Source organism: Littorina saxatilis, linkage group LG2 (genome assembly GCF_037325665.1).
Source record: "Littorina saxatilis isolate snail1 linkage group LG2, US_GU_Lsax_2.0, whole genome shotgun sequence".
In the NCBI taxonomy this organism is placed as follows: Eukaryota; Metazoa; Mollusca; class Gastropoda; order Littorinimorpha; family Littorinidae; genus Littorina; species Littorina saxatilis.
Genome location: NC_090246.1, coordinates 39,783,571 through 39,808,570, shown reverse-complemented (window position 1 = coordinate 39,808,570; position 25,000 = coordinate 39,783,571).

Below are 25,000 nucleotides of genomic sequence, written 5' to 3'. Positions count from 1 at the left end.
AAAAAGGAAAATGTAAAGAGAGAGATGCTAAATTTAGAATTGTTCAAGACTAAAACAAAAAATGGGTAAGCTTTAAAAAAACTAAAAAAACAACAACATTATTTTGCAGGTTTGTGTTTTGCTTGTTTGTTTGGTTTGTGAATGTATTGTTCTTTTTTGTCTTGCATGTTTGTCTGATTGCTGCATTTCTTTCTCATATTAGTTACTACTAGCACACAAGTTTAGGGAGCAAATAAAGGACTTCTCAAAAGTCGTCATACCTGGTTCTCCTACCCGATTTCTGTTTGCATATAGCCTCAGACGTGTTTCGTTTAAACAACCGCCAGATAATGGTGATGATGTTACTGGTTCAAGTTGACCATGTTGATAACCCGATTTACCCTAGATGATAATTTGTTCGCCAACAAATGGCTTTTTGTGACCTGATTATCTTTATACATCGAAGACATGTAGAAGACAGATTCCCCGCAGATATACTGACAAGAAACTAATTGTACCGGCCATTTGTATATGGCACATTGTACTCGTATTTAGGCACACTGCCAGCGGGACCCCAAAGCATCAATCCTAATGCATAAGAGTCCAACAGAATACCCACTATTTAACCAAAGCTTAAAGGCACAGTGTTTTGAGTATAAACGATTCGACGCATCAAATTTGTTTAGGCTTTTACGTAGGATAAAACCATCCTTCACAGCCCAAAACGCAATATTAGGATTAGTGGCTGTCTTATAATTCATTAAAAACTGTTTTCACGGGAGAATTGTCACGATTTCTGGTCTTTTGCTGACTACATTGTCCAACTCTGGTTTTAAATGGATTTTGGTAAGAGTGTAGTTCCTTATGCGACTTCCTCCACCAGCATACAACTCGGAGCGTTCCAAAAGTTACATTATTTATAATTTGGTTTCGGGCTTAGAATAATGATATTCTACATTAGGAAAACAGTTACATCGTGAATGTAATTGTTTGAACCTGTTTCCTGTTAGAAAAGTATTTCACTGACGAAGCGAGAGCGAAGGTGCGAATACAATAACACTATTGCGTCCTCATGCAATGCTGACACTGATATCGTTGATTAGAGTATAAATGTAAGCGTATTTGAAAAAACTATGACCGGCATACCATAACTAAGCCAAAAAGCCAATCCCACCCTCTTTGTAATGCTTCAAACAAAATACAGGAGGTCACAAAGAAATTGGTGACATCCTCAAATTCACCTATTCACACGTCCTTGTTTTTATTTTTAGTGCACTTTCAAAGAAAGTCGTGAATGTTATTAACAGTGTTATTCAAGATCTTTCAAGCCGTTAGATTATCATTCCGTCTTTCTTCACCTAGAATGACCTTATTTGAATCAGTCCTGAAAAATCTGTAAAGGTGTCAGCGTGTGATATTGAATGTTATTTCAGTTCAACACATTAGACTAAAAACAACTCGCTACAGGGAATTATATAAAAGAACCAGAGGCATGCCATTGCATATATAAGGCCTACATATTTATTTCTCAAGCCAATCGCAAAACACTTTCTAAACATATGGACCTATATATGAGAGCATGACTTACATATTCTATCACTCTTGTAACAGACCGTATGCCATTCCAGGAGAAGCAAGTTTCGTTGTAAATCAAAACTGTTAAAAATTGATACATGTGGAGGGGACAATAAAACGATTAGCGATAAGATTGCGTTTATTAAAAAGAATATGACGACACGAGCTGTCAGCATTTAACATTTGGGAGCCCTTATGAGTCCAATTAGTACATTGAAATAAGAACATTTACGTGAATTTGCATAGAGACATTTAACTATCAAACAAACCGCAACATGCTTTCTAAATAATGTGAACCTATTTATCTATATCTATATACGGCTTGTGTGTTTCTGTCTGTCTGTCTGTGTGTTCACGATTCAGGGCCAAAGTTCTCGATGGATCTGCTTCAAATTTTGTAGGCATATTCAGGTAGACCCCGGACACAATCGTGGAACATTTTGAACACGTGCGTGCTCTCAGCGCGCAGCGCTGAACCGATTTTGGTTTTCTGTACATCCATTCCCAGTAACTCTTCCTTATCTTCTCCAGTGTTTTGCGCGTTTATCTCCCTTCCTTCGTACGGCGTACACCCGGCAAAGCTCTACTTCTTCCCGGCGAAGCCGGGTACCCGGCGAAGCGGGTATTCATCTAGTATAATATATATATATAAGCTTCCGTTCTTAGTAAGACTTGTATCACACCTCATTCCCGATCAGGGCAGTGCTAAGACAGTATACGGATTCTGAGCGGAACAGCAAACAAGTAACACAAAAATTAATCTTGAGGCGGATGGAGGGGGGGGCAGGAAAATGTTGATAAGATAGCCAAAAAAAGGCAAGATGACGTCACTGTCTTTCTGTTTAAAACTTCCTGCACGTGAGAATGTCTGCGTCTGGGGAAAGGCATTAGAACAAATGACGTAATAGGTGACGAAAGATATACAAATTGCTTGTGTCTTGGAGACCTGTTTAGGTCAAAGCACAACGTAACACTTATTTGTTTTAATTTCATATCTCTATTATTTGTTTGAAATTCAACTGACACCGACGTACTGCCACTAACTTTTGTTCGTGTGCCTCCATAGGGGAGTGAGGGAGTGAGTGAGTGATTTGACCATTCTCTCCATGAACAGTCCAGGAACATTTTGATCGTCAAACAGTTTTGATTTTTGTTAAGTGACATATATGCATTAACAAACATTCTTGGACATTTTGGGCAATTCGTACTACATAACACATGATGAATCAGAAAATCACGAAATTGATTGTGCTTAACAAGACATAAATAAATGACTCGATGTAAAAATCAGACAGAAGCTCGTAAACAAAGAACAAGAAAAATATGAACATCTGTTACACAATAAGCTTTAGTTTATATTTGGCTACATTTGCCGTCGGCACAAATAATATGCTTTAAGGCAGATACATATGTGTCTCTGATCAAGGTAAAACAGATCAGAGTATTTGATTATTTGTGTCTCTGGTCAAAGTAAGAGAGATTATTTGATAATATTAGAGTAGCAATATATTTAGTACAGTCTTTGGCACAATGGCAACTTCAATTCTCTAAAAACACTGCTCTAAACTGGTTGAACTGACGAAGACGAAAACAAACGAAGGTCGGGTGAGAAAACATTGAGGGATTGGCCGATTTGTCCCTGTCTCTAATACTACAATCAACATCACAGAAACTGAATACAGTGTAAGACTGAAACGACAAGATGTCTGTCTCAATAGGATCAAAGCGTCTCGATGAATTCTCAAGCAAATCCTAAATTAATCTTGTTGACATCAAAGTCCTGTTTCCTTTTAATACTGTATGACTTTTGCGTGTTGGTTTCATCGATATCATGTTGGCCCTACCCTTTGACGACCTGTGCGTGTTTTGCATACATAAAACTTTGAAGATGAGCAGAAGATACTGCAGATATTACCAAGATTCGAAAACAACTAGGTCGCTTTTGATACAGCAATCTTCTTATTTAAAGATTGTACGAGAACGACCTTCCTTGAAGAATGGGTTTATCGGGCAACTGAAAATCAAATTTCAAGCCCCATAACAAATCCCCCAAAAGATGACATGCGAACATGCCAAAATAAAAAATAAATAAATAACAAGAATGTGTATTTCATGGAACGTTTGACCATAAACACAACGAACATTCACGAGTGCGTCGACCTCATGTTTTTTTGGTGGATGGACATACACATTATTATCAAAAACAAGTCGCGTAAGGCGAAATCACTACATTTAGTCAAGCTGTGGAACTCACAGAATGAAACTGAACGTAGTCCGCCGCTAGTGCAAAAGGCAGTGAAAATGACGAGCCTGTTTGACGCGGTAGCGCTGTGCTTCATAGCACGCTTTACCGTACCTCTCTTCGTTTTAACTTTCTGAGCGTGTTTTTAATCCAAACATATCATATCTATATGTTTTTAGAATCAGGAACCAACAAGGAATAAGATGAAATTGTTTTTAAATCGATTTCGGAAAGTTAATTTTGATGATAATTTTTATATTTTTAATTTTCAGAGCTTGTTTTTAATCCAAATATAACATATTTATATGTTTTTGGAATTAAAACATGATAAAGAATAAGATGAACGTAAATTTGGATCGTTTTATAAAATTTTTTTTTTTTTTACAATTTTCAGATTTTTAATGACCAAAGTCATTGATTAATTTGTAAGCCACCACGCTGAAATGCAATACCGAAGTCCGGCCTTTGTCGAAGATTGCTTGGCCAAAATTTCAATCAATTTGATTGAAAAATGAGGGTGTGACAGTGCCGCCTCAACCTTTACAAAAAGCCGGATATGACGTCATCAAAGACATTTATCGAAAAAAAGAAAAAAACGTCCGGGGATATCATTCCCAGGAACTCTCATGTCAAATTTCATAAAGATCGCTCTACACACACACACACGCACAGACACAGACACACACATACACCACACCCTCGTCTCGATTCCCCCCCCTACGTTAAAACATTTAGTCAAAACTTGACTAAATGTAACAAGTCGCGTAAGGCGAAAATACAATATTTAGTCAAGTAGCTGTCGAACTCACAGAATGAAACTGAACGCAACGCAACGCAGCAAGACCGTATACTCGTAGCATCGTCACTCCACCGCCCCTGGCAAAGGCAGTGCACGTGGAATTGACAAGAAGAGCGGGGTATTCGTTGCGCTGAGAAGGATAGCACGCTTTTCTGTACCTCTCTTCGTTTTAACTTTCTGAGCGTGTTTTTAATCCAAACATATCATATCTATATATTTTTGGAATCAGGAACCGACAAGGAATAAGATGAAAGTGTTTTTAAATTGATTTGGAAAAAAAAAATTTGATAATAATTTTTATATATTTAATTTTCAGAGCTTGTTTTTAATCCAAATATAACATATGTATATGTTTTTGGAATCAGCAAATGATGGAGAATAAGATAAACGTAAATTTGGATCGTTTTATAAATTTTTATTTTTTTTTACAATTTTCAGATTTTTAATGACCAAAGTCATTAATTAATTTTTAAGCCACCAAGCTGAAATGCAATACCGAACCCCGGGCTTCGTCGAAGAGTACTTGACCAAAATTTCAACCAATTTGGTTGAAAAATGAGGGCGTGACAGTGCCGCCTCAACTTTCACGAAAAGCCGGATATGACGTCATCAAAGACATTTATCAAAAAAATGAAAAAAACGTTCGGGGATTTCATACCCAGGAACTCTCATGTCAAATTTCATAAAGATCGGTCCAGTAGTTTAGTCTGAATCGCTCTACACACACACACACACACACGCACGCACACACATACGCACATACACCACGACCCTCGTCTCGATTCCCCCCCCCTACGTTAAAACATTTAGTCAAAACTTAACTAAATGTAAAAAGGAACTGAGCTAATATTTGTGTGTATATCCGTCTACGTGAAAAAAACATTAGGTGGACGTACTGTGAATGTTTCGTTTTGTCTACAATTAAACGTTCCAAAAACTAATCTTTCATGTTTTTGTATTCAAGACCTATGACATGGGCGGAAACGAGGCTGCTGTCAGTCAAAGATCTTTCGATGGAATGTAAGTCCAGAATATTTAAATATTACCCCTGACGTGTTCGTACCTGGTAACTATGGGCGTGGTTTTACCAAGATATGTTTTTCTTGCACCAATCGCTTAACACTTTCCAAAATTAGAACAGTATATATGGAAAAACGTACACTTTTCAGTCAGTCTTGTACAGACCCGATCTCCTTATTTCCTTGCAGTTAAGTAACGACATCCGATGCAACACTGACATTGTTAAAGAGAGAGTGAGAGAGGACGAACAAGGAATAACATGAACATAAAAACGAGTAAACAAACAAAGAAAACTCCATTTTGTCAGTTACGCAAACAGACAGACACACGCATATACAAAAAAACAAGTCGCGTAAGGCGAAATTACTACATTTAGTCAAGCTGTGGAACTCACAAAATGAAACTGAACATAGTCCGCCGCTAGTGCAAAAGACAGTGAAAGTGACGAGCCTGTTTGGCGTGGTAGCGGTTGCGCTGTGCTTCATAGCACGCTTTACTGTACCTCTTTTCGTTTTAACTTTGTGAGCGTGTTTTTTATCCAAACATATCATATCTATATGTTTTTGGAATCAGGAACCGACAAGGAATAAGATGAAAGTGTTTTTAAATTGATTTCAAAAAAAAATTTTAATCATAATTTTTATATTTTTAATTTTCAGAGCTTGTTTTTAATCCAAATATAACATATTTATATGTTTTTGGAATCAGGGAATAATGAAGAATAAGATGAACGTAAATTTGGATCGTTTTATAAAAAATTTTTTTTTACAATTTTCCGATTTTTAATGACCAAAGTCATTAATTAATTTTTAAGCCACCAAGCTGAAATGCAATACCGAAGTCCGGCCTTCGTCGAAGATTGCTGGGCCAAAATTTCAATCAATTTGATTGAAAAATGAGGGTGTGACAGTGCCGCCTCAACTTTTACAAAAAGCCGGATATGACGTCATCAAAGGTATTTATCGCAAAAAAGAAAAAAACGTCCGGGGATATCATTCCCAGAAACTCTCATGTCAAATTTCATAAAGATCGGTCCAGTAGTTTGATCTGAATCGCTCTACACGCACGCACGCACACACACACATACACACACACACACTCACACATACACCACGACCCTCGTCTCGATTCCCCCCTCTATGTTAAAACATTTAGTCAAAACTTGACTAAATGTAAAAAGAACAAACACACGAAAAAAACAGGGCAAATCTTACCAACCCATTATACCGTGTTATGCCCCCTGGCCCCACCCCCATCACCCACCACATCCCACATCCCCCATCACCACAAAAATGTAATGCAAGCATTGTCATGATGTAATCTGACTCTGAGACATGAAAACATTCAGACGGGCGGAGGGGACAGTAAAACGATATTTGTAAAAACAGATTTTCGAAGAACAGTCTATTTCTTTTACTGCGAGCACAGCAAAGTCACGGCTGTCACGTTTTCAAACTCTTTTGGGGCGTCTTGACAACGCACCCTTCCAGTTTTTTTTTTTTGAGAAGAAAGACGGTTGATATTGAAGTCTAATGGCAGGCAAGAAAACATTTAATGACCTCATCTCAACGGGGCATTTCTTTTCAGAGATCAGCAGAATGATTATCTTTTTATCATATGAATTAACCTTGCGCGCACTTCAACGAAAAGAAAATTTAATAACATTCGCGGTGGGTTTTTATTAAAAGCTTTTTACGACATCCTTATTATAGCAATGAGCCATACCTGAACATTATAAAGCTTTCCTAATTCAAAATGCCGGTTTCCGAAAACGAAAGCTTTCTATGACGGGTGCATTGAACGCTACGCATGTCGAAAAATCAATAAAACTAATGGCGTCAGCATGTGAAGGTTGTCCTGTTCCAGTTTGGACCCGTCAACAAAACAAAATTAATTTAAAAAAAAGACGCGCACACGTACACAGGTCAATAACACTGGATGCGATGACGTCAGATAAAAAGTCATCGAGTACAACATCAAAGATGGCATCAAAGACCATCCGCTTGCTTCTGATTGGCTATTGACTGCCTTTGCTTATGGGTATTCAGACATCTATAAACCCTCCCTTTCTCCCTTCAACCTCCAGTCAAAATCTGTTCCCGTCAAAAAATCCTTTTCTAGCCGTCCCCTAGCTCCTGCAAAACTGACGTTGAGACAGTTAGGCCAAATAAAAATATATGTTGGTTTAGGGTAACGTGACCAAAAATGATAGGGTCGGTCGGTCGTTTTTTTAATTTCCCTTTTTTTTCCCCCTTAAATTTAGTCGATTTTAAAGGAGGTTACTTCCCGGTATGGTTCGCAAAATGTGCCAAAAGTTGTGTTTTTTTTGAGAAATTAAAAAAAAGTTTAAGGGTCTGCGGTAAAAAAAATAGGGTCGGTCGGGTTACCCAAAACCAACATATATTTTTATTTGGCCTTATGAACATTTGCCCCTCCCCGTTCAATTCTAGTCAAACTGTATCCAATGGAAGTCATGTTTTGCCCGCCTCCCTACCCCCCCCCCCCCCAACTCACTTCTTACGATGCTTTCAAACTCTTTTGACGCGTAAGTTTAGAAAATAAGAAAGGTAGCGTTTACATACAATCGGTTGGGGGGGGGGGGGAGAGAAATGTGAAGACATTTACAATAGTAACAGCGATAAAAGCGCGGACGAATAAAATCATAACACACCCCAAACGCAAACAGAACATAATAGACGCTGATACTAGTTGTCCGTGATCTCGCTGTTCTTTATGTCTGTCTGTCTGGCTGACTGGCTGGCTCTCTGGCTGTCTGTCTGACCGTCTGCATGTCTCTCTCTCTTTCTCTCTCTGTCTCTCTCTCTGTCTGTCTGTCTCTCTCTCTCTTTCTCTCTCTTCCTCCCTCTCTCGCTTCCTCTCTCTCTCTATCTCTCTATCTCTCTTTCACTCTCTCTCTCTCTCTCTCCCTCTCTCTCTCTCGCTTCCTCTCTCTCTCTATCTCTCTCTCTTTCACTCTCTCTTTCTCTCTCTCTCCCCCCGCCCCGTCCCTCTCTCCCATGTCACCCCTTTATTATATTTCTTTTTTCTAACAGTGCTAGTGCTGGTATAATACGAATCAACCAAGAAAACGTGCACACCATGAATAGTTAACGAACAGTCTCGCTGGTCTTCTTTAAATGCTCACAACTTAACGGACCAATGAAAAAGGATTTCTAAAACTGGGCGTGGCCATGAGAAGAACTTGGCACCTAAACGAATCGCAGTGCAGTGTCTAATAATAGTTAGGGTATATAAGACACAATTGTATACCCCACTTTTTTCCTCTGAGAACCTGAACAGAGATATTGCGTCGACACGCGAAATACATGACGCCAAGAATACAAGCTCAAAGACGTCAGACATCGGCTACTGATGTATTGCTGATGAAGTAGTTTCGTAAACGCTGCAATGTCTTAAAGTGATACAATTTCCTGAATGGTGACAACTCTTAAAAGGGCGCATTTTCTCATGTTTCTTACATGTTGAAAAGGTATAAATGGCGCACCTCCAACTAGGCTACAATTACTAACATGACGCAATTTCTCAAATGATGTATCTGCTTAAAATTCAATTCTTTTTCAATGATGCCATTTCTTCGATTTCTGAAATGATGTATTTTTTGTCTTCATATCTTAAATTGTTCAATTTCTTAGATTGCTTAAATAGTCCGATTTCTTAACGGCTGCAATTTCTTTGAGGGCGCAATACGATTGTGGTGCAAGGTCTGGCCTTCAAAGTTGAAGAGATCATGGACTAAAGGCGCACGGTTGTCCTTGGCTCTGGACCAAAATGAACCGCCCTTGACAGGCGATAAAACCTTTTCTTTCTGCTAACAAAACATTTGAACTTTTGCCAAGGTACTTTGACAGCTTACGTTCTTGATAGAGTGGTCTATAAAGTGTCAAGAGCTCCGTGGAAACGGCCCTGATATGACCCTTCGAGGTCGGCTGGGCGTTAAGCAAACAAACAAACAAAAGCTCCGTGGAAGACATGTGTGCCAAATAAAATGTCGTAAAAAACTCAGTGTTTGAATTACAACGAAACCTCCGAGTTACAATCTACAAAATGTCCAGAAAATCTGTCATAAACCGGAGGGGTCTTTTGGGGGGAATCACACATTTTGGACACCCTCCCACTTACCGTTGAAACACAAATAAGAGAGTTCTGGCAGAATATGTCCACCGGGAGCATAAAACATACAAGATAAAAATGAACTAGTTTACTCCCTCCATCCTCTGCCTTTGCCATTAGGTGAATCGGGAAAACCAATGCATTGAAGGGCGTTTTGTTCTGGTGACTCTTTTCAGTGGCAGCAAGCTAGTCTGATTTATCTTACAGGTTAAGTAGTGTTAAATGAACTCTCCTTCCAACGTAAACTTTAAGGTCACTATCTTCGATCAGACAATGCAGGTCAAGCGGTATGTTTGTTTCCCTTGTTTTTCTCTTCCACATTTAATAAATAAAATAACATATTCGTGAAGATCGATCTGTCCTCTCTCAATTTAGTATTGCTTTTGACGCCTATACAGAAGCTAAGATGCTCGTCGTTGTATCATAAAACGTGACAAATAATAGATTCCTTAAGGCGATGCGTGGCACTAAAATTAAACTTGGAGAATACACGGAATAACCTAGTTTTCTGGGTAGTTATTGAAGTGACTTATAAAAATGAATGAAAAAATTCTGAAAATGAATGGCCACAGATTGCCGTTGCTATGGAAACAGCCGCCATATTGGATTTCTAGGAAACGGTTTTACAGCAACATCATACATAAAATAAATGCATGATATTTGACACAAAGATACACAAGACTTTTATCTACAATCCTTATAGAGCGATTTTTTGACAAATGACTAGTTGAATTTATACTAATTTTTGTAATAAGGATTAATGAATTTTTAACCGCATATTCATTAATCCTTTTTTGAAAAATTAAAATAAATTCAACTATAGTCTTTTGTAAAAAGAACGTTCTATATAATTGTAGATAAAAATCTTGTGTATCTTTTTGCCAAATATGAAGCATTTCTGATGTATAATGTTGCTGTAAAACCGTTTCCTAGAAATCCAATATGGCGCTGTTTCCATAGCAACGGCAATCTGTGGCCATTCATTTTCACAATTTTTTCATTAATTTGTATCCAATATGGCGCTGTTTATGCCAGTTTCCATAGCGACGGCAATCAATGTCCAATAATTTTCGCAACTTCTATCCTTCAAACTTTCTACCGCTCTTTCATCGAGTCTGTCATCACTTTTGGTTTTGTGTCCTGGTATGGAGGTCTGAGTGTGAAGAACAGGAATGTCTTAGTGCGAATGGTGAATGTCAGTAGCAAGGTGATTGGCAGGCAGCAAGCAAGTGTGGAGTCCCTGTATGAAAAGCGTGTGGTGAGAAAGAGTAGGCGGATAGCTTCAGATAGGTCCCATGTCCTAGCCCACCTCTATGAACTCCTTCCCTCTGGCCGTAGACTTCGCACGCACAAAGCTAGGACACTCAGGCTGCAAAACAGCTTCATCCCCAAATCCATCACCCTTAGCAACATGTAAACACATCCACATACCCGACTCAGCCCCTCTTCTGCCAGTGCAATCAGTAGTAATGTACATGTATGTATTGGTTTTATGTACAACCGTATATTTCCTGCGATATGAGCGCAGTGCTTTAAAGATGTCCATGTTATATAGTGCTATATGTTTTATGTAAAATCAATGTCTTGTTTGTATTATTGTTATGTACCACCCCTGAATTTCTCTATGAGATAATAAAGTATTCTTATTCTTATTCTTATTCTTATAATTGTTGATTTTAACACATCTTACAAACCTTTTTGGCTGACAAATAGCCCTGTCATGTTTTTTTTAAACATGTCCTGGGCTGCATATATAGACACGAGCGTGTTTCTCTCTTTCTCTTTTTACTTTATTTTTATTGTTAGAAATGTTTTATTAATTTTTTTAATCTGCTGGACGGCATAATACCGTCGGTCGGTCTGTTTGTCTGTCTGTCTGTCTTCATTTAATTTTTCAAACATTTCTTATGTTCTATTTTGTCGAGTTTATTTCTGTGTATGTAGATCGAAAATTGGCTAAGTTACTACGAGCACAGTTCAACAATAACGTCACATGTACTGGTCCTCGACTACACTTTCATCTTAAAGGATGTTCGTTTACAACAAAACTCATAATCCAACGCCCGGGTACTCCTTTTCTCCTTTCAAACGTAATTCGAAATAGTCCCCTTCTTGCGCACGTCTTTACGGGTTTGTCTCACATTTCACCTGGCTTTTATACCACACTGCCGCCTGCGGGGTGCTCTTTTGAAAAATGATTAAATAAGAAAAAATATCAGAAACTGATACTTTATACACAATTTTAACCATGCAATTAGAAACTCATATTTCATACACGGTTTTGTGTGGTGGTTGTTATTGGTAGTGGTGGTTTTTTTTATTTAGTTTGTTTATGTTAGATTCTATGCCCCACACGATGACGACCCCTTTTCATTTTTCATTTCTGAATCTTGTGTTTACATTTAGTCAAGTTTTATGTATCTGATGTATGTATGTGCATATGTGCATGTGTGCGTGTAGCACGATTCAGAGAAAACTACTGGACCGATCTTCATGAAACTTCACATGAGAGTTCCTGGGTATGATATCCCCAAATTAATTTTTCTTTTTTCTGATGAATGTCTTTGATGACGTAAGGGTACCCCCAAAATCGACCTGACAATAACGTCAGGTACCAATTGAAAAATTGACAAAAAAATCAAAATAGGCGCAGCTTGGCAACTGTTACATACGAAAAGAAAGGAAAATAATTGATCTATCCAGAACAGGTTGTTTTGTTTTGGTATCTTGCGTATCTCTTGTGTTATGTCTTTTCTACTGATGTAGGGTTCGGAAATAACTCTGTCAGTGGGTTATGGGAGATTTGCTTTTCCTTGAAAACACTGAGGTAAATACGTATACGTGACATTGTAGGTCAGTCACAAGCGAAGGGCTTGTCTCCTCATATGGTCGATACGCATTTCTAGAAGTGTCACATGCAAACCTACAATTAGCTGACTTTTAAAATACCACACGCATAATAAAGTTCGTGTCGATATAGACTTTTATGAAAGAAAAGTTGTTTCTAGAAAATACAAGAGGGACCCGCATGACTGCTCGCCCAAACAAAACCTCCAGTTGCGGTGCAAAGTCTTGAATTAGCCGCAGTTTCTAGGAGTGTCAGTCAGACGCCTTCCTAAATTTGTAACGCATGACAGCAATTTAATCAATAGTTGAACAACTGTGAGAAAGATAGAAAGAGGGAATGCTATCGCTTACTAACGCCAAATCTTGGGGTTACCACTTGCATGTAAACATTTTAAGAATCTTACGTTTTGTGTAATTCACAGCGATAATGTGAACCGACGGTATTAATTACTAATGTTCACTTTTAGCCTCGGTGTGGTTGCGCCCAAATCGCGCCTGTGCTTCTGCCGTTGTACCAGACTGACTTTTGAATCCGCTCAGCTCACACATCGCTCTCACACTTTCTCAAATATCTTTCGATAAAAGGCCTTATCAAGCAAGATCATAATTATGAAAACGAGTGTCTACCGGACGAAAACGTTTTTAAAAAAAGAAACAGAAAAAAACCAGTCATTCCCCGTTTTCCTCGTGCATATCTAACCATGCGAGGGACTGACCTAAATCATTCACTGTCAGACCCTCCAAGTTGCAAAACAGCTTGGGGGACAAGCAAAGGCACAAGACACCGGTTTGGTTTAAACACAATTTTATTCAAAATACATGACATGAAACAATTGACAAAAATGCAGCTAGGACACCGGTTTGAAGACTTACAAATCACCAGTGTCTTTACCCCCCTTATATGTTCAAGAAAAGGTTCTATAAAGACAACCAAACATGTGTCTGCTTTGTTACGTTATATCTTGCTGAAAAAGAAAAAAAACTCTAGAAAGAAACACGAAAAAAAGTTCCTCTTCTGTAATGTACCGAGTTCAATATCGGGTGCCTATGCCTCTGACCTCTTTTGGATTACTAGTTTATTTTTTCACTAAATTCAAGATTGTCTCTGTAGCGCAACGGTTAGCGTACTGCGTTTTGAGTCGGCAGGTCGTGGGTTCGAACCCTGTCAGCGCGGTATTCTTTTAATTTTATTTGATTGTTTCTTTACTCTCCTTTGTTTTGTTTTATTTTACTCTATTCATTTTTTATTCAGAAGCATTATTGGTGATCAATTGCAATACTGACCAACGCTCGCCAGGTACTGATTTGGTATTGATCACTGCGCCAACCACTGAAGCAACCCCCTAAGTGTAAATGTTTTGAGGTATAAAACATACCTTGGTATTATGTCAATTCTTTTTGCATTTTAATCAGATATGATAAAACAAAAATGTCAATCTAGATCAGGCTTAGACGCAGAAAGACTTGTATTTAGGCAACATGACTGATGAGCGACTCAGTGACTCGTAGCGAGAGATGCCGTTCTTAGACCTGTGTAACGAGATTCTGTCGAAGTAATTCGATGCTAACCCTGCAGACTTTTGTATTGCCGCAATTAAAACATTTATTTTTGTTGGTAGCTGTTTGTTTCCTTGTGGATGTGTTATGTGCAATTAAACGGGTACGGACACACGTTTTACACATGGGTTACACGAGTTGCAAGGTATTTGAAACGACGGTGTTACGGTATATACAGTGGTGCCTGTGTTAAAAGGCGAATACCATTTGGACCAGCCATGAGTGATGGAACATTGTACGCGGGGTATCTTGACAGGCACGTTTTAGAAGAAATAATAATAAAAGTGACAATAAAAGGTGTTTTTTCCAAGCGAGGTGTCCGCAATCTGCATGACAAAATATAGCTCTTAATTTATCTACATCGCTCGATTTTTTCTCTTACGTGTTTTGTGTGTGTGTGTGTGTGTGTGTGTGTGTGTGTGTGTGTGTGTGTGTGTTTGTGTGTGTGTGTGTGTGTGCGTGTGTGTGCTGCGTCCGTTTCAGTGAGTGATTTCTCAAAAAAGTTTTCTATTAATGAGCACACACAAAACTTGCCCCCCCCCCCCAAAAAAAAAAAAAAAAAAAGAAACGCACTTGCGCTCGGAAGAGAGAGGTTGCGAGTTCGACCCTGGGTCAGGGCGTTAGCAATTTTCTCCCCCCTTTCCTAACCTAGGTGGTGGGTTCAAGTACTAGTCTTTCGGATGAGACAAAAAACCGAGGTCCCTTCGTATACACTACATCGGGGAGATCCCACGATTGACAAAAGGGTCTTTCCTGGCAAAATTGTATAGGCATAGATAAAAATGTCCACCATAATACCCGTGTGACTTGGAATAATAGGCCGTGAAAAGTAGGATATGCGCCGAAATGGCTGCGATCTGCTGGCCGATGTGAATGCGTGATGTATTGTGTAAATAAATTCCATCTCACACGGCATAAATAAATCCCTGCGCCTTGAATATGTGCGCGATATAAATTGCATAAAATAAAAATTAAAAAAATAAAAAAATAAATCCCTGCGCTTAGAACTGTACCCACGGAATACGCGCGATATAAGCCTCATATTGATTGATTGATTGATTGATGATTCATAAAAAAAAATGATAGCATTGGCAGGGCTTGAACTAGCGACTTCAGGAACTGCAGCGCAGCGCTATACCACTGACCTATGCGGATATCTATCGAATATGGAACAAATGCCTAGATGTAAAACACACGGCAAAGCTCACTGTGCAACCCGACTCAGTGAAAGGCCCGTTGGCAGACTGTGTCGTGTGAATTAGGTCAGTTCGCCCGTCGCTTACCCCGCCGCTTTGCACGAAAAGTTGGATGATATCTGCACGGTCTTCCTACCGCCGGCTCAGTTCTTTTTACACCCCCGGTATAGGGGTGTGTATAGGTTTCACTCGATGTGTTTGTGTTCGCAAGTAGATCTCAAGAATGAACGGACCGATCGTCACCCAACTTGGTGAACAGGTTCTATACATTCCTGAGACGGTCCTTACAAAAATTGGGACCAGTCAAACACACGGTTAGGGAGTTATTGGTGGATTAAGATTCTACAAGGACTTATAGCGGGACATATTAATGGTCAAAGGGAAATAACCTTCTCAGTTGGTGGCAGTGAGAATGGTTATTTCCCTTTGACCAACGGGGGTGTTTTTCCTACCTCGGAGGAATTTCTTGTTTTATTACACCCCCGGTATAGGGGTGTGTATAGGATTCGGTCGATGTGTTTGTTTGTGTGTTTGTGTTCGCATATAGATCTCAAGAATGAACGGACCGATCGTCACCAAACTTGGTGAACAGGTTCTATACATTCCTGAGACGGTCCTTACAAAAATTGGGACCAGTCAAACACACGGTTAGGGAGTTATTGGTGGATTAAGATTCTACAAGGACTTATAGAGGGACATATTAATGGTCAAAGGGAAATAATCTTCTCAGTTGGTGGCAGTGAGAATGGTTATTTCCCTTTGACCAACGGGGGTGTTTTTCCTACCTCGGAGGAATTTCTTGTTTTTTTGTTTGTTGCTGCAGTCACGTACGCTTTTGAACAAACCGTTATCATATGTATCAGGCAGACATCTGTATCTCGTGGTTCTCTGCAACAGCGCACACTTAAATTGATTGTTCGGCATCGGAGTAAAGAACTAGTGACCCGAAACGTTTCGAAACGAGAGAAGTCATTACAATGCAAGCGACGTTTTCTGTGCATTTAACCATTTTGAGCATGCGCATTCAAACTCGATTGAGAGCATTGTGCACACGAAGCATGGCGGCACCAAGCAAACGATATTTTTGAGAACACGACATAATTATGCATGATCACATGATAATTAAAATATGTCACATGGACATTACAGTTTTCACATGAAAAATAAAGTTGTTAACACTGGGGCCAAAACAGAAAATTACACATATATCTGTAATTTAAAATGATATGTGCAAATTGCTCACCATGTTTTAACTTACACATATTTTTGCATTTTTGTCAATTGTTTCATGTCATGTATTTTGAATAAAATTGTGTTTAAACCAACTTACACGTAAACATTGTAATTATCTTGTTTAAGAGCAAGTAAGCAGTCACCGAAATTAAATTATCAAAGCGAAATTAGGTTCGCGTCCGGTACAGTCCGTTCAAATGAAGGCTACCCATTCAATGACATAGTACGTTCTTGTTCGCTGCTGTGTACAAATACACAAACACACGAAGCAGCCAGCTCACAAACTAAAGGATGTACTTATCATGAAAGTCATGAACATCAACAAACATACACAATCTGTGCAGGTACGTCTTTCCTGTAAACTAAAGGAGATTTGTACCATACTTTCGCCGATTACAAAAATATCTGCTATAATCCCATGTTGAATGATGTTAATGTTTTCAGGCCTTTGTTAAATAATCCGCTTGAGCATAAATGCAAGAACAGTTGATTTATTCATCATGAAAAAACATCTCGGGTGTAGGCTAACCGATGCGAGGTTTCAAAGAGGAACTGTCAGACAATTTATTTTTTAATGCAGCAAAAAGGCAATGTCTTTAAACGATTTATTGCCTCATTTTACTCTAAATGTGTTTTTCCTTGACCTCTACTAACCTTTGTGAGTATTTTATCGTGAGAACAAGGAATGAATCCTTCAGAGCATGAATAAAGAAAAGTCGTTCATCACGGAAAAGAATCTCGGGTGTACGCTAACTGCTGCTCGGTTTCAAAGGGGAACTGTGAGACAATTGATTTTTTTTAATGCAGCATAATATGATATCTTGTAAAGATTTATCACCTCATTTTGCTCCTTGACCTCTGCTAATCTTCGTGAATATTTTATCGTGAGAACAAGGAAGATGCGCCCTGATTAAGTTTATTCCTCGAAGCCAATTTTATGGGTCCGTGTTTTAACTTTCCAAAAGTTCTCAGAACTGGGTGTGCCCTATATTCCATGTATACATATTGGTGACGGAAAAATAAAGGTTAGAAATGTCCCCGGTGTGTAAAGCACAGATATAGTCATATTTATTTTAAAACCATATAAAGTATGATGTCATCAAAAACATATATAAAAAAAACAAGTGTTGACCTAAACGGGTCAAGAACGCCACCGCGCGGTGACACGGGGGTGGGACATGGATACCGTCTCTGCGTTTGCACAAACAGTTGACCCATGTCCGTCCCTGACCGGATTCCAATCCGCGACCTTAAGTCACGCAAAACTGTTTCAAACCAGACTACGTGCACTTGGGGCATGACCGAGATTATAAAGGGTGACATGGGTTCGGGACGTGGATACCGTCTGTGTTATTCGTGTCCGCGACTCTAGGATTTAACACCCAGGTCAAGAGTGCAAAGAAACCGATACATAGGTAATTGAACGCGTTATGAAAAACTCATGGGTGGCAAATTGTGCATTAGACATACCTAAATGTTATTCCAAATATTTTGACATTTTTAGCATTAAAACAAGATCTTTGTTAATAAAGCCATATGATAGACATTGTTGCATACTATTTTTAAATTTTGTTTTTGAAATCATGAATTTTGCATGAGCATTTGTTTGAGCAAGACATAAGTTTGAGTTCTCTGGCAACGACTTTCGGAAATTCAACACAGCAAGGGAGAGCAATCGAGGGACAGTCGCCTGGCACCTGAAAGAATAAGAAGCATTGGACAGTGTTAACTCTCACTTACTTTCGTAGGCTATACTTCAAACGCTTAATCCCCTGTACGTCTTTGGTGTTTTAAGTTTAACTCAAGCCCAACACAGAACACATTGTCACTACGACAAATCACCCGAAGACGTGTCAACAATGATCTCTGAAGACCTCTCCACTTGAAGAAGAGAAACCACAAAGCTCTACAGACAGGGTACTGTCAAGATAAACGTTCCATCTGAATAATGTGCGTATACGCCGACAATCAAATTGTTTACATGACAGCTCTTATCCTCCAAGCGTTGGCTATGAATGTGCTGAAGTGACTATTTGATAGGAACATGCTACAGGGGTTTGCTCTTCCACTTGACCCTGAAGTGGTTGGAGTGTAATGGCAGCCAAGACCTTGACGAAAGAGCAAAGAGCGAAGGGATTTGTTTCCTCTGATACACAATTGATTCATCAGCGAATGGGATTCTTTGATTGGAACTGTGTGCTCCTTTACTCTGTTCGTTGGCGCTTTCTCTACTTTGAGTTTGACTTCTACAAGTTTCTCCTCCCTGATCCACACACCAACTCATTTGGGAAGTTTCACGTTTCGTCTTCATTGTGAAGAGTTGTGTTGGAATTGACGTCATAGCGTTTTTAACGTAAATACTGCATGTAAGGAACAAGAGAGAAAACATGAAAGATACACATTCAGGCAAACACGCACGCACACACCCTTAATCCGTCATTTGTTCCCCTTTAGATAACTTTGCCTTTCCGTCTGTGATATTTCAATTCAGGAGCACCAAAACAACTTGTCAATGACCCTATTTGTCAATCAATCAATCAATCAATCAATAGGAAGCTTATAGCGCGTATTCCGTGGGTACAGTTCTAAGCGCTTGTCGAAGAGTTGTCAACACAGGACTAACAAAGAAACTAACATCTACAGACGGACACGAACCCTATCACACACTAGCAAACCCTGATAAACATACAACAAACAACTGTTTAACAACAATGTACACATCAATAGCTAGGTCCAAACAAAATAATATTAAGCACAAAGAAAACACCTCTCACAGAGCACAGCACAAGAATGTCTTTTGGGGCACAACACATCACGTCGAACATGAAAGTCGCAGCCAGCTACGGGAAGAACTGAGTCTTCAACCTACTCTTGAACGCGTCAAGAGAGGAGCTCTGGCGAAGCTCAAGCGGCAGGGAGTTCCAGACGGAGGGGCCCGCGGAGGGAAATGCACGCTGACCAGCAGATGCGAGTTTCGAGCGAGGGATGTGAAGGCGGAGTGGGTCAGCAGCAGAACGAAGGGGACGGTCGGAGGGCTTGGTGTACAGGTCCAGGGAGGATTGAAGGTACTCGGGAGCAGAGTCGTTGAGACACTTGTAGACCAGAGTGGACAGTTTGTGGGAGATTCGGGTGTTGACAGGGAGCCAGTGCAAGGAGCGAAGTAGGGGGGTGATGTGGTCTCGTTTCGTCTTTCTCAACGTCAGCCTGGCAGCAGCGTTCTGGACTCGTTGTAGGCCATGAATGGATGAGGCGGGGAGGCCAGCCAGAAGGGAGTTGCAGTAGTCCAGACGACTTAAGATGAGGGAGACAACCAGCTTGACACAGGCGTCGTGGGTGAGGTAGCGACGGATGGAAGCGATGCGTCGTAGGTGGAAAAAGCAGGTCTTGATGATGAAGGAGATGTGTGTCTGCATGGAGAGAGTGGAGTCGAGAAAGACGCCAAGGCTCTTGACAGCAGGGGAGAATGGAACAGTCGCGTCATCCAGCTGAAGGTCGGTCACAGTGAGGGAAGCAATCTTCTGTCGTGTTCCAACGAGAAGGGCCTCCGTCTTCTCACTGTTCAGCTTCAACTTGTTCTCAGTCATCCAGTTCTTGACGTCAGTGAAACAACTGGAGATGGATCCCAGGAGATGGTCAACGTCCTCCGGCTTGGCGCTGTTCTGGAGTTGCGTGTCATCGGCAAAGGAGTTGTAGTTCAAGCCGTGGCGTTCGATGACCAGGGATAGGGGTTGGGTGTACAGGGTGAAAAGGACAGGGCCGAGGACAGACCCTTGTGGGACGCCAAGCGGACAGGGACAGGCTGAGAAGAGAACGAATCAGTGGTGACAGTCTGAGAGCAGTTCTGGAGATAGTTCCGGAACCAAGAGAGGGTGGTGTCGTGAATGCTGAACGTGGAACTGAGGATATCGACGAGTAGCTGGTAGTCGATCGTGTCGAAGGCCGCAGAAAGGTCCAGCAGCACAAGGGCAGAGACGAGACCGCTATCTGTTGCGTTCAGGACTGAGGTCCGTGGTGATTCGCAGGAGCGCCGTCTCGGTGCTGTGGTGAGGGCGGTACGCTGACTGGTACACTGGCATCAGCGAGTTCCGAGACAGGTGGGCGCTCAACTGCTCCAGGATGATACGCTCCAGAAGCTTGGAGAGGAAGGGCAGGTTGGACACAGGACGGTAGTTCTTCAACTCGTTGACGTCAAGGCCAGGCTTCTTGATGAGTGGGCGGACAACGGCAGACTTGAAACATTCGGGAACGACGCCTGTGGCCAGGGAGATGTTGATGATATCTGTGATAGACGGCAGGAGCTTGTCCAGACATTTGGTGAAGAGGAAGCCTGGCAGGGGGTCTAGCTCGCAGGTCTTGATGGCCGTCTTGGTGATGAGTCGCTTGACGTGGTTTTGAGTGACAGGCTGAAAGCACGCGAGGGGGGAGCCGGAGAAGGAGGGGGAGGGTGGGGACGGGACGAAGGGCTGCTGATTGAGTGTTCTCCGAAGCTTGTCAATCTTGTCCTTGAAGAACTCCGAGAATAACTCCGGGATATCTTGTGGTGGGTGAGCAGTGGGTAAGGGGGCAGCGGGGGATGAGCCCAGGAGAGAGGACATGGTGGAGAACAGCTCCCTGGATGATGAGGCGTTGGCGATGCGGTCGTGGAAGTGCTCGACCTTGGCAGCAGTGATGGCTTTCGTGACTCGAAGCAGCGCATCCCTGAGAACCTGCCGGTGAACCTCCAGGCCAGAGTGTCGCCATGCACGCTCCGCTCGCCGTCTCTCGATCTTGGCGGCTGTGATGTCCTCAGAGAACCAGGGAGCCGGCTGTCGCTCAGAGACTGCGCATAGGGATGGCGGGGCGTGTTTGTCGAGGAGCTGGCGCAGAGTCAAGCTGAAGAAATGGGCGGGGTCAGAGGACGGGTCTCGCTGGGAAGCAGCAGGGCAGCTTCGTCTCCAAAAGCATCTGTCTTAATGTCTCGTAGCTTGCGACGTGTGACCATCTTCCACTTCTGTGCTGGCTTGGTGATGTTGACGACGAAGTTGATGGCAGTGTGGTCGGAGACAAGATGGTCGTTGGCGACGAGGCTGGAGACCAGATTGTCCGAGGGTCGAGTGACAATCCAATCCAGGATGTGGCCACGGGAGTGGGAGGGAAAAGGAACGACCTGGTCCACACTGTAGCTGTCCAACAGCGCACGGGCCCGCTTGGCAGTCCCAGTGGATGTTAAAGTCACCGCGGACGATGGCGCTGTGGGACGTCACGTTGTGGTGGTCGAGGGTTTGGGAGAATTCGTCGAAGAAAGTAGAGTCCTTCAGCTTGTTCTTGGTGTTAGGGGGAGGGCGATATATACACAGGAAGGTGAGGGTGGTGGTGGTGGCGACCGTCATCTCCACGGCTTCGAAGGTGGTGTGGGGGAAGGGGAGGCTGTCAGAGAAGGACGCTGCAGCATGCATGTGGTCCTTGTAGACGACGGCGATGCCACCACCACGCCCAGCCGGGCGGGGGAAGGAGACTGTCTTGTACCCTGCGGGGGTCAGTTGCTTGATCTTGGGGTCATCACCAGGTCGCAGCCACGTCTCGGTGATGAACAGGGCGTCTAACTTGTTTTCTATAATGTAGTCTGCTATCAGATCTGCTTTGCCTTCTGGATTCACTGACTGGGAGTTGAGGAGGCAGAGGTGTAGGGTGTTTTTGGAATGAGTGGGTGGATGCTGATGTGGGGTGGGCGGGTGCTGGGGAGGGGTTGTTTTCTATCGAAAGCTCCCACGAGTTCCTAACTTTCATCCTTTCACTTACTGAACAGATTGCCATGGGGTTCCGAATCTTGTAACACGCTCCAGTGGATACGCTTTCAGTGTTTCTTTATAAGGTACTCAGTCATAAAGAAAACTAGTTAATGCACTGCGCGGGGGTAGGGGAAAGCTGCAAAAACTAATCATGGCGGGGCAAAGGTTCACATGGCTTATTTTTTTATACAATGTCTTTCTGTCAGGTTCAGTGTAGAATTATGTGTGTGTGAATCTTGAAAATGTAAGCTGTCTTCACTAGAAACACACTGACACGCTGGCACAGGCACAAACACATACTGACTGACCGAAACTCACACACACACACACACACACACACACACACACACACACACACACACACACACACACACACACACACAACTGCCGTTTAATTCTTAAATTCTGCGTTACAAACTGATCGTTCAAGGTAGGTGAGTTGAAAACATAATCTATCAGTGTCAAAAATTGATTCTTTGTATTTATGTGTACAGTACATTCACATTTCCACATTTTTAACATTTCCACTGTCAGGTAACACTGTCAGGCAGAGGTGTGGTGGCAAATGAATTTCAAAACCATCTGGCACACGACAAATGAATAACTGACTACTTGAATTACACATGCTGTGAGTTTACATCTACATTTATATCAGAAGGTAATCTAGCCTCGGACTCTCTGCTATGATCTATATCGTTTTATTATCATTTCTATAATTAAGAATCAAATAACAAGCAAAGTATGTTGTTGGAACTTTAAATTATTGACAAAACGTTACGTTACGTTCACATACGTATCGACATAGCGGTCCTTTTAAGTGCACAGACAAACACTAATTAGACAAAACGTATCAGACAAAATGTTCAGCTGCTCACAGGGAAGACACAAGCGAGGCACATTGTGTGTTTCACAGTCCCACAGTTGCCTCGAGAATGTTTGGCAATACGTCCTTTTTCTGCCAGTATTGTGCCTGCTTGGCAGATCATCGCGTCGGATTTGTTTAGGCACACGAAAAGCTTCTTGGGATGCATGGTGCAACTCTTGACACAAAGATACACATTTTTAAAAACACCAGAAGAAAGAATGTGCAAACGTTTCCATTTCTTTGCTAAATATCGTTCGAACATACTCCGTGCTTAACGTGTATATATATCGTAAATATAGTGTTACGGCTATAAGTCTACGTCATACCCGCGTCAGCATGTTAAAGATAACAGCATGTTGAGAATAACGCTCATCAACAAAGGGATCATTGGCGTACCATGCACAGTCTTTTAGTTTTAAACGCAAGACATGGAAGTAACTCAGCCTCCGAGTGATGCAAAAATGTGAGGATGCATTTCGGACCAAACACTGCAAACTCGGACAAATCTCTTTCATCGGAAATGCGTCATATTTTGCTCTGCCGTCAGAAAGCATTTATGAGTGACGTTGCCTGCTTGTGGTGTATACAATGTACTATGCGTAGTTCATCTCCATTCTGACGTAACTGTAACGTCAATAGCTTCCCCCCTCCTCCGCCTGCTTCCCTCTTCCTTGTAGAAGATAAAGTTTATATTTTTTCAATCCCCTTCGACCCCCGCCCCAACCGATGAACATGGTGTACAATGCAAACATCTGCGTTCATTACCTATGACGGTACACATCCCAATAATCATCCCATGGTTGCTTCCTGTACGAAGCGAGTACTGTTTCGTTAAATTAATTTTGCAGGTGTCGGAGAAGAACTTAAGGTATCACACACGACATCTAACTTCTCGTTGGAACAGCCAAGCTTTAGACTATTGGTATGTGTCTACGTGGAGGGATGTTCTCATCACAGGATAAAGCCTAGGCTGACCTGAAATAGTGCACATGACAGCTTACAAGAGAATGAAGGTACTATATTAACCGCGGCCACGCCCTGTAAGTCATCATGATGGCTATTCAGCGATACAGATTTCTTCTTTGTGTCTGTGCAATGTTAATGCTCCACAAAGGCTTTCTATTTTTGAAGAGATTTTGTGGCTGCTTCTTTTGGCAAGTCTCAGTGGTTCTACTTCTTCACAATAGCTGACAACACGAACAAGATATTCGTCGTAAGGATTAAGAGGGTAAGAGGAACACACTTAAGTGCAAAGCCTTTCTTTCTTTATTTGGTGTTTAGCGTCGTTTTCAACCACGAAGGTTATATCGCGACGGAGTGCAAAGCCATTGTGCTCAAACTTCTCCATTATTATTTTCAGCGACACACTTTTTTCCACAGGATTTTTACCTGTCGTGGTGTCGTACACTCCGAACAGATTTGTATAGATACTTGTAGTTTCAAATCATAACATCACACTGAATTCAACCAAAATAATCTACACATGGTTGGTTGGTTAGTTGTTGGTTTTGAACGTCCCTTTAACGTTTTTGGCTATGCGGGCCGGACCGATTCCATTTTGTTTTTGTTTTCAGGTCTCGTCGTTTTGAAACTATTTATGTCTAGGTAGATCAAAGTAAAATGAAGAATATTCTTAACAGCACATGTCTTTTCAGACTTCTTACTTCAAATACTGCTAAACATCTTTAAAAAGTAAAACATCTTGTCCAGGGGGACGTCGTGGAATAAAACCTTCAGAGTATCGATCTGCACTGTAGTGTTTGTCACGAAGATCTTTAATGTTCAAAC